The 11958-nt window shown below is 45.4% G+C and overlaps 1 protein-coding gene across 2 annotated transcripts in view; it reads right to left on the reverse strand.

Moving 5' to 3' along the window:
- Window positions 1-11443, reverse strand: part of MPP7 (MAGUK p55 scaffold protein 7) — a 381349-nt gene extending 369906 nt beyond the window's left edge. Inside the window, exon 1 of one of the 2 annotated variants that reach the window (XM_073677586.1) lies at window positions 11319-11443. The gene's annotated coding sequence lies outside the window, so the exon portion shown is untranslated. Of the gene's footprint in view, window positions 1-11223 lie in introns of both variants that reach the window. The other variant, XM_073677588.1, reaches the window with a different exon arrangement.
- Between the last annotated feature and the right edge of the window lie 515 nt (window positions 11444-11958).

The raw sequence follows: 11958 nt of genomic DNA on the forward strand, positions 1-11958 counted from the left end.
GGGGCCACGTACCTTGCTGAACTCCTGAATCAGCCCTATATTGGTCCCCCTCCCCCTTTTTTTTCTCCCCATTTATTTAAATGGATGAAAAAAGCTGAAAATTGATGAGTAGTAGATTTGTAGGTTCAAACCTGCAAGGAAAAAAAAAAAAAAAAGCAACGTGTTCATGACATTTCAGAAATCTCATTCACTTTCCTGCTACCGAAAAATGCTGCATTTATTTCCGCGGTAAAAAAGCAACGTGTGAACAAGCATCGAGGGGATTTTAGATGGTGCAGAATTAACATGAGAAAAAACATTAAAAGAGGGGTCGTCCTCTATTGTGAGCATAGTAACAGCTGTCCTATAAAGGGGTTGTGCGCCGTCAGACACTTACATTCACTCTGGACAAATGGTCATTTAGGCTCAGTATAACACAAAAAAAAAAAATCCTCTTGTGTCACCGTTAAGCTGGTAGACTACATAGTAATCCTGCAGAAAAACAAGCCAGACCTTGTTCACACCAGAATAACTTTAACAGACTAAAATCTACAAGTTAGAAAGGAGCCTTGACCCCCATCAATCAGCCATAATCTGGGGAAATTCTGGCAGCAAGTGCTCAAGTTCCCAGCCGTGTAACCACAGGAAAAAAGGTATGACACTGTGCGCAATCAAGTCAACTAATGTGTCCTTTACATACGAAAATGGAAAGCCGAGTAATGACCACATGGCCGACTACAAACATGACTGCTGCAGCGGGAACGAGGGGAAACCTTATCAAATCGGCAAGGTAAAGAAAGACCGGAGGGAAGCAAAGCACCAGAGCAGTGACAGTTTATTATGATTTTTTGTTTATTTGTTTATTATCACATTTTCCCTTTTTTAGATTATTTTTTTTTTACATTACCTACACTGGGAAACACAAACTGCTTTTATTTTTGTATATAAAACTCAATATCTAAGTCCTGTGATCACAGCAGCATAGGTAGAATGTCAAAGAGTTATGAGCAGAAGAATGTTTTAAAACAGGGATGTCAAACTCAAACCCACAGAGGGCCAGAATGAAACACTTGGACAATGTCACAGGCCAACCTGTATACAGAATAAGGGGCCCCACATAGCCCTCCATACAGAATAACGGGGGGCCCCACATAGCCCTCCATACAGAATAACGGGGGGCCCCACATAGCCCTCCATACAGAATAACGGGGGGCCCCACATAGCCCTCCATACAGAATAACGGGGGGCCAAACATTGGGGTGGTGGTTCTGGTGTTGCAGGCCAAATAAAACCACTCTGTGGGCCAGAGTTTGACAAGTATGTTTTAAAGGGAGGTTATTAAAGGGAATCTGTCACAACTTTGGAGTTATAATACCTATACTATGGCCATATAGGGTATAGAAAAGTACATCTTACCTATATGGCCCATTGTAGAGGTCTGAATGCAGAAAAATGTAGCTTTATCTCCTTGGTTTTTCACAGGCTTGGCTATCCCTTCCCATCTGTTAATTATTTCACCAATTCCCCGCCTATGTCCACGTTTACCATATTTCCCCCCCTCCCCACAGGTCCCAGGTCCCTGTGACTTGCGCTTTTCTACCTCACCTCCCCGCGCTTGCGCAAAGTGGGGCTGACAGGGAGCGCGCTTTGTTTCCTCCCAGGCTCGTTTGGCTGAGCACAGTGTTACTGAGGACTCCCCTGCACCTGCGCAGTAGAGCACTGTAGCACTGTTTGGAGGAGAGACTCATCCAGACCTGGGTACCATGGTACCTGTAAAAAAACGAATTAAAAATAAAAAATAAAGATTTTACTTACCTTCCGATGGCCCCCGGTCTCTTTATCCGATGCGTCCGTTCTCCACGGTGTCTTGCGGTTGTGTAAAAGGACCTGCCATGACATCATTTAGTCGTGTGACAGGTCACGCGACCGTTGACGTCAGCTGTCGTGTGACCTGTCACATGACTAAATGACATCATGGCAGGTCCTTTTACACAACCGCAAGACACCGTGGAGAACGGACGCATCGGATAAAGAGATTGGGGGCCATCGGAAGGCAAGTATAATATTTATTTTTTATTTTTTACCATTCTTTTACAGTCACACTATATAAATCCATGCTGGTTACATGGATTTATATAGTGTGACCAAGTTGTCAAGCACTTTCCAAGTGATGCTAAAATCGCATGGAAAAGCGCTTGTCAACCCGCATGTGGAAATGCAAGTGAAGACCGCTTCACATCCGCATGTCCCTGGCAGGAAAAACGCATGTATAATCATGCGTTTTTTCTGCCAGGGACAAACGGAGAAAATATGCAGCATTTCTGCATCGTGGGTACTTAGCCTTAGTAGATACCCTGCAGTCAGTAAATTAAAAAATATATATATATAGGGTACTTACGTGACATTTTTTTTTTAATAAGAAAAAAAAAAGTTAAAGCCATCCCACTGCAACAAGGTGTGCCCAGTCAGGGTGGTCCCAAATTCTAGTGTCACCTCACTATGTGACAGCTGGCCTCAAAATAAATGGGGGCAGAACAGGACTAGTGCCATTGGGCAAATTCAGACGTCCGTACAAAACGGTCCAAGATCAGACGGCAATGCACGACCTGGCCGAGGATCTCCTGACCCGAGCGTGACAGCTCTACACAAATATTTAAAGTCCGTCTGAATGCGTCCTACTGTGTTTTCAGCTGCCTGTGGAAAGCTAAATGTCAACTCAGTACCTTTTTCACATGTATTACTACTATTTAGTCTCTGCAGGGCATCTAGTCATTCTAGGTTACTGACTGCAGTGTGAATGTGCACCTACATATTACACTTATACCGACAGGTGTTCTGACCCATGTTTTCGGTTTTGCTTGTACGTGAGGACCGAAGATCCTTTTCACACGGCGTTTGTGCAATGCATCTGGGGGTTCTGTATGGATCCCCCAAAAATGGGATCCAGAGATACAAAATTTAAATTTCCACAGTGTGACATTTGAAAAGACCATGTGAAAAAACCCGCGTGTGCCATTTTGAAGAACTTGGCACAAAATGCGGCAATAAAAATCACAAGACAAAAATAATATTAGTTACTTAACGAAAAAAAAAAAAAAGGCATATGAAGAATTGGAAGCTTTGGTATTTTTCTCCACTATGTATTCCTAGTTCATATACCTGTGCCCCTCCATTCATGATGACAATAAGGTTTATATAGTACTGTGCTGAAGGGACTGTTCACACTACATGTCATGGTACTAGCAGGGTGCAGAAAACACATCGCAGAACATGTAATAAATCATACCCAGCCTGTGCAGCAATAACAACGTCTGATCACAGAACAACTGTTATCTTAAAATTTGCTTAAAAAAACAATGGAAACTCGGGCTCCCGGTATGGAGCTGGTCCTGCAGAGATCACAGCGGGATCCCGGGATCAGCGGCAGATCAGCGAATTGCTGCACTTTTTATTTATTTATGAATGGAACGTTGGCACGGCCCCGAAAACATGAGCTCATCTGGCACAACAGGCAACAAGGGGAGCTACCGGGCACGGTACAGCAACTAATGGGCTCATTATGTGCACAACAAAGGACAGTGCAACCAGCACCGCCGACCATGTATGTCCAAGCCCCAGAAAACTCATTAATAATGGAGGTCTCTGCTGATATCGTCCTACAACATAGGCTTTAGGATGGTTTCACACTGCCAACATTACCGATCCGAGTTTGGACCACAGGATCAGGCCCGGCCGGCTGACCCCAACTCAACAGCCCCATAGGCGTATAGAACTCGGGTCAGCACACCCACGGCCGGTCCACACATCGCAGTCCACGCTGCTTGGCCCGTGAGGTTTGGAACTATGAACTCGGCCTTAATGAAAGTCTCGGGTTGTGTTTGTGACCCCAATCTTTAGGGAAATGTTCTGGCCAAGATTAGAAAAACATGGCTGCTTTGTTGTACAAAATAGTGCCACACCTGTCTGCAGGTAGTGTGTGGTATTGCAGCTCACTTCAATTGGGATGACTAGGATAGGTGTGGTGCTGTATTTGGAAAAAGAGTAGCTATGTTTTTTCTTTTTCAGGATAACCTTTTAACCCGTTTTTGGTTTTTTTTGCCCTGGGTAACCAAAAAAGAAAAAAAACAAGCAAATTTGCCGATAAACTATAATGTGTAGGCTTTTCATCCTTAAAACAAAACGGAGGTGTGGACAAGGCTCTACTGATCCATATAATAAACCCAAATCCTAGCGCCCCCTACAGAGCACACACCAGACATTACTACCCTGCAGCAGAGGATTCGGCTGGCTGCCCGCACATTCAGTAACCGCCACTGCTAACAGGGTGGCACTGGTTCTAGGTGCACGGATCTCTCCATAGAGGCTGAAGCACATTTCAAGGACGCAGTAGAGAGGAAAGTAACAATCCCGCAGGGTGTAATCATAATGTCGGCCTCTTAGTCCCCGGACAAAAAAACAAGTCACACATAAAACAGAGCGTTATGTCATCTACATAATGTCTACATCGCCTGCAAATACATAGAGCGCTCACAGGAGTGAGAAATGACAGCCAGGCGCTGGGAGAGGGGCTGCCGCTGAGGCATAGGAATACAGCTGGTAAATACGCCAGGACCCCCAGAGAGGAGAGGTCATCCCTGGAGAGGAGAGGCAGGTGCAGCCCAGATCACATCTACATGAATGGACGCACTGCAAAGAATACATGACTTTTTTCTCACACAATGGTGTAGCTGCTGCAGAACTTCTTAAAAATATTATCTTTAAATAATTTATATGATCATTGCAAACGGTCATAAAAAAAAAGCTATCAAGAAACAAATTATTTTTCCCTCCACGCTGTCTGTCTGAACAATGCAGAGCACCCGGACCCATAGCAGTCACATTCCTCATTTTTCATTTCAACAGATCCAAGAAAATAATATGTCCCATTCTAGTTAATTTTTTCTAATCAATCTCGCCCATTTAAAAGGGATATTATTCCCTTCTACAAGATCCTATCCCAAAATGTATTTGCTGTCATAATAATATCAGCAAATACCTCCAATTAGAAATGTAGTGTAGTTCTTCTGATTCACCATGTCGCTTTACCCATGTAGGCCATTGCAGTAGCTTAGGTAGCCATGGATACGACCACTCACATAGTGACAGTTAGTTGCTAGTGGTCGTGACCATGGATACCTAAGCTATTGCAATGGCCTACATGGGGAAAGCAAGATAGCGAATCAGAAGAACTATACTACATTTCTAATTGGAGGGATTTGCTTATATTATTATACCTACTACTTATTAGGATAGGATCTTGAAGATGGGAATACCCCTTTAAGCCCATAGGAGAGAGAAAATAATAAAAAAAAAAAATGGCTAGCGCTTGGAAGTCGTCCGTGTGTGAAACCTAGTGGAAAAAATAATAGCAAACAAGAATTTTACACAGTCGTGGTTAAAAAAAAAAAAACACAGATTTTATGAATAAACAAATGCATATGAAGAAACCTATAGTAGATAGGTCAGAATATCACAGTACTAGCCTGCAGAGATCAATCACACAAGTCACCGCCGGGCACCATTAGAAATCCCATAGGGTCATCACCCAGCTGCTCAGAGACCCAAAAAGGCATATTAGTCTAGATTGTACCCTCTGCTCCTATGCAGTGTTAATGTCATATACATTGTACTACATGAACAAGGAGCTCTGGATGAGCAGTGCTGTAGAGCCTTCTAAAGTAGTTCACAGAATTTGACAGGACACACAGAATTTAAGGGCTATGTACAGCTTTGTATTTTTTTTTTTCCATTTGCTTCCTAAATACAAAGTTAAGCAATTTTCTTTATTAAAGGGGTGGTCAAGGCTTGGGGTTCAAATCTGCAGGCACTATGTGACTGCAGACTTATGAACCCTCACAGCGTGCACAGTCAGAATTCTCCGATGCCGGGAACGGGTGGTCATGTGAGCACAAGTACGCGATTTGGATACTTTCAGCCACATTCCTACTAGACTGTGACCAATTCACTTGCATTGAACGAGAGTGAGCATGTCTAGTCAGCATGTGACCACATGTATGCAAATTGCAAACTTCTGCTCACGCACCCGTCCAGAAAATCCTGACAGCGCGCACTGTGAGGATTCACAAGTCTGCAGTCACATGGGTCTCAAGTCTGCAGTTACTCTAAGTCTGGACAACCCATTTAAAAAAGTTCTATCATACTTTTGCTGCACAGTTTCTGCAAGTTCTTTAGCCAGGTGACCTGTAAAAAGGTTACTAACCCATCAGAGATGCTGGTTCTGAGTCTTTTTTTGCTCCTCTCCTACCTTCACTCAATTGTAGAGATAGCAGAAGGAAGGCAGTACACAAAACTGCACTGGAAAGAGGAAAGTATGTCCAGGAGGAGAGCACAGAAAACAGGCTGTAGACAATAAGCAAAGTGCAGCATTAGAGCTGTGTATGGATATACACAGAGCTCACATCCAGCCCATATTACTGTGAGGGACACTCCCACAAGAGAAAAATCTGAATCTTGGATCGGGCTGCAAACTGCTAATCAGAGGGGCTGAAAGTAAATGAAGATTACAGACTGCAATTTTAGTTAAGGGAGCCTGTCAGGTCCCCCAAAGCTTCTAATCTGCGCCCATGACCTTTTAGTCTATTATTCAAGTATTCCAGTATTGTTTTATACAACTACATATATTTGAATGAATTCAACTTACATACATCAGCTCACTGTATACTCAAACTATGAATAGTCCAGTGAGACGTTTACTCACTGAGCCAGGCAGAGAACCTGCAGTCACTCCCACTGGATATGATTGGACGGTCCCCGTACTGGCGGCATCTGCATAGTTTCCACTCTTTCCAGCATTTTTTGGACCACGCTTTTTTATTTTTGCAGCCCTCCACTCCAAAATAACATATGAATATATTTTTTTCTCAATGGAGGATGTATTGAAACGTGTCGCAGTGCATTTCGATGCGTTTAAAACGTGTACGTTTCCCGTCTGTACCATTAAAAGCCAATAAGGAAAATAAAAATAAAGAAAAAAAATCTCTCTCTCTCTATATGGACCTATATAAAATTTAGACAGACGTAGTATGAAGTACGGCACAGGCTTCTGACGTATAAGGTCCTCCACATCCTGCAGATGTACATGTGTGAACATGGCCTTATTGGACTAATTGAATAAAGGACATTAATGCAGTTTACAAACCTGACAGGTTACATATCCCATAACATAAGGAAAGAAGATATTTCCTATGTTAAAGACGACCAGAGACATTAAATAAGGACTACAGACACCATGATGATTTGATGTCATCTATGGAGCTTTCTGGAACAGACATACAATACTTTTCTCTTGTATGGAAAGTCCAAAGTACTAACTATCGTCCAGAGACCTACAATGACATGAGTGCAGCGAGAGCGTGGACCTGACCCTGGCACGGACTGGGCGCTCTTATCACATATCCCACCTACAGCGCGGCACTCAAAGGTCACACTCACATTTTATGGATTCGGTCCTGATCTACGCACACATGTAGTTTACAGACATTATGGGTACTGTCCCCATTGGGGCTCACAATCTACATCCCCTATCAGTCTTTGGGAGGAAATCTGAGAACCCGGAGGAAACCCACGCAAACACTGGGAGAACATACAAACTCCTTGCAGATGTTGTCCTTGGTGGGATTTTTGACCCCAGAGCTGCAAAGCAACATTGCTAACCACTGAGCCACCTTGTCTGATGTTCTGTGCATCCTATAAAGCCAAGTAATTAATTTATTTGGGGCATATTGCTCCCGTTTAGATCTGACCCATTATAACCTATAAGCTCAGTTTATAGACTAACCAGAGCTGTGATCTATCTACCTCCTTATATGCACACCCACATTGAATGTGCATGCATGCGTTTTCGGTAGGACGAGGGTAGCTGGAGTACTATGATGGCAGCTTATCTCCCAGGGAACAAAAGAAGAGGGCAGTTAAAACGAGTGGCCAATACCCAAATCTATTTTTTTTTGCAATCTGCTTGCCCATTTTCCAGCTTTCATCACCACTAGACCTCGGTTTACAGGCAGCACTCCAGGCCAGGTTTGTTTCCGACTATATTTTTTAGCCAGCGCTCGCTCCTGACCACCCAAAATCTCTTTTTTATCTTTTATAGGTCATTCTCCCCACTCCAGCGATGTATAGTAAAGCATTGCGCAAGAGGGGTCTCACAGGAGACAGAGCGCCCACTAGAGGAGGAGGAGGTCACCCACATGGTGCAGCAGCCGCTCATGCCCCCTCTGACTCCAGCTATCCGCTGTCCACATTAGGCTGTAGTCCAGTCCTGCCAGTATCGGCCAACTTTAGTCTCATGTGTATGGGGGGGCCCTTACTACACAATCCTTATCTCATCTTACCAGTGGGGAGTCGGGATGCCCCCATACACATTAGATTGCGGCCAGTCCTCTTACAATCAGAGAGTTTGACCAGTATACAGCTAAAGTGCATGGTCGGATTTAATGGTGTGAACATTGTCTTACCTCTATCACAATGATTATTACCACTCTCCTGAAAGTCGACATTGTATAACAAAAAAAATAAAAAAATGTTGTATCCAAATCCACAAATGTAAAAAACAAATAAGTAAAATAACAGAAGACAAGGTGCCCACACAGACAGCCGGCTAGTTACCCGGCACAGCCATAGCCAGTCACTGAATATATAGATAAATATCCAACAAGTATCTGCAAAGTGACACTGTATGGGACGGCCGATGCGCCCCCCGTGTGACTGTACCCAGACAGCGCTGATGTACGTGACATATACAGACGTGTAGAAAGCGTTACAAGGCGCTGCACACTGTCACCAGCATCAGCGGTCACCGGCCAGGCGCAAGGTGTTCTGGCCGCAGTGAGGTGAATAGTCAGTGCAGATTTATCGCTGGAAAGGACAAAGTCACAGACACAAGTACAAATGACCAAAGCAAGCAGCGACCTCCATACTGTCTGCTCACACCCAGCATTAGTGTGACAGTGTACACAGAACTGGACGACGCCGGGTACCTACAGCGCCCCCAAGTAACCGCAGCACAGGACGGGCAGAAATAATAATAACGCACCAATGTAACCGGGTCATTGTACACTACACACCGGAGATCAGTATAGGTCGGCACATACACATCTAACACTACACACCGGGGATCAGTAAATGGCGTCACATACACATCTAACACTACACACCGGAGATCAGTATAGGTCGGTACATACACATCTAACACTACACACCGGGGATCAGTAAATGGCGGCACATACACATCTAACACTACACACCGGAGATCAGTATAGGTCGGCACATACACATCTAACACTACACACCGGGGATCAGTAAGTGGCGGCACATACACATCTAACACTACACACCGGGGATCAGTATAGGTCGGCACATACACATCTAACACTACACACCGGGGATCAGTAAATGGCGGCACATACACATCTAACACTACACACCGGAGATCAGTATAGGTCGGCACATACACATCTAACACTACACACCGGGGATCAGTAAATGGCGGCACATACACATCTAACACTACACATCGGGGATCAGTATAGGACGGCACATGCACATCTAACACTACACATCGGGGATCAGTATAGGTCGGCACATACACATCTAACACTACACACCGGAGATCAGTATAGGACGGCACATACACATCTAACACTACACACCGGGGATCAGTATAGGACGGCACATACACATCTAACACTACACACCGGGGATCAGTAAATGGCGGCACATGCACATCTAACACTACACATCGGGGATCAGTATAGGACGGCACATGCACATCTAACACTACACATCGGGGATCAGTATAGGTCGGCACATACACATCTAACACTACACACCGGAGATCAGTATAGGACGGCACATACACATCTAACACTACACACCGGGGATCAGTATAGGACGGCACATACACATCTAACACTACACACCGGGGATCAGTAAATGGCGGCACATGCACATCTAACACTACACATCGGGGATCAGTATAGGTCGGCACATACACATCTAACACTACACACCGGAGATCAGTATAGGACGGCACATACACATCTAACACTACACACCGGGGATCAGTATAGGACGGCACATACACATCTAACACTACACACCGGGGATCAGTAAATGGCGGCACATGCACATCTAACACTACACACCGGGGATCAGTATAGGACGGCACATACACATCTAACACTACACACCGGGGATCAGTATAGGACGGCACATACACATCTAACACTACACACCGGGGATCAGTATAGGACGGCACATACACATCTAACACTACACACCGGGGATCAGTATAGGGCAGCACATACACATCTAACACTACACACCGGAGATCAGTAAATGGCGACACATGCACATCTAACACTACACACCGGGGATCAGTATAGGACGGCACATACACATCTAACACTACACACCGGGGATCAGTATAGGACGGCACATACACATCTAACACTACACACCGGAGATCAGTATAGGACGGCACATACACATCTAACACTACACACCGGGGATCAGTATAGGACGGCACATACACATCTAACACTACACACCGGGGATCAGTATAGGACGGCACATACACATCTAACACTACACACCGGAGATCAGTATAGGACGGCACATACACATCTAACACTACACACCGGGGATCAGTATAGGACGGCACATACACATCTAACACTACACACCGGGGATCAGTATAGGACGGCACATACACATCTAACACTACACACCGGAGATCAGTATAGGACGGCACATACACATCTAACACTACACATAACACAAACATAGCAACACACAAAACATTACACATATAATACATACAACACTATACATATGATACTAGCACAGAAAAACACACACACATGATACTATTACAGTATAGCATCACCTACACATCATATCAGCATAGGACAGCACACACGGTACATACACCACTACACACATTACTATATCAGCACAGGGGGCAGCACATATAACACACAATGTATACATGATACACACATACATACAATACACACACAACACTACACACAGCAGCAGACAACGCACACCATCCGCCGTGTACAGCCGGTGTCTCCGGCCCCGTGCAGCAGCGGGGGGCGGCGGCGGGTGACACATGTGCGCGCCCCCTGATAGCTGCTGACCTGCAGTAAACATGATCTCCTGCCTGCCCTGATCTCTCACCTCCATCCCGCAGCCAGGGACCTGTCACCGCCTCGGGCGCCCCGCCTCCCCCGCACAGCCTGACAGACAGGAGTCTCCTCCCGGTAGTCACTTACCGGAGCGCGGAGTCCGCCGTGCGCTGTGTGCACAACACAATCCCGGATCCCGCAGCGCAGAGAGCGGGCGGCACCAGGACCCGCGGCGTCACTCCCTCCTCTCCCGAATACCACGCCCATCCAATGACTGGCATCGCCCACAACGGCTGCCCAGGCCTGGACACGCCCACATAATGTACAAACCGCAGACTTGGTGACGTCACTGCCTCAGTAGCGCGCTGGTCCCTCAGGTGCTGCCAGCTCTGCACCTGTCCGCGCCGTTGAGGAGAGGCGGAGGTGACGGACTTCCCCGAGGACAATGTGGCCAATCGTTTTTATGAGGAAATATTTCCCACTGTGACTAATTTTGCTGCTTTTTTTTTTACCACAAAAAGCTGGCACAATATTATTATTATTATTATTTATTATTATAGCGCCATTGATTCCAGGGCGCTTTACATGTGAAAAAGGGGTATACATAGCAAAAAGCAAATACAATAATCTTGACCAAAACGAGTCACCGTCTGGTACAGGAGGAGAGTGGGCCCTTTCTGCGAGGGCTCAGTCTATAGGGGATGGGTGGGGGTAGAGCTGGTCGTGGAGCGGTATGGTGGAGCGGTGGTTACTGCAGGTTGTAGGCTTGTCGGAAGAGGTGGGTCTT

The sequence above is a fragment of the Phyllobates terribilis genome, unplaced genomic scaffold (assembly GCF_046119375.1).
Source record: "Phyllobates terribilis strain yellow unplaced genomic scaffold, ASM4611937v1 Scaffold_4__5_contigs__length_816908805, whole genome shotgun sequence".
Taxonomy (NCBI): Eukaryota; Metazoa; Chordata; class Amphibia; order Anura; family Dendrobatidae; genus Phyllobates; species Phyllobates terribilis.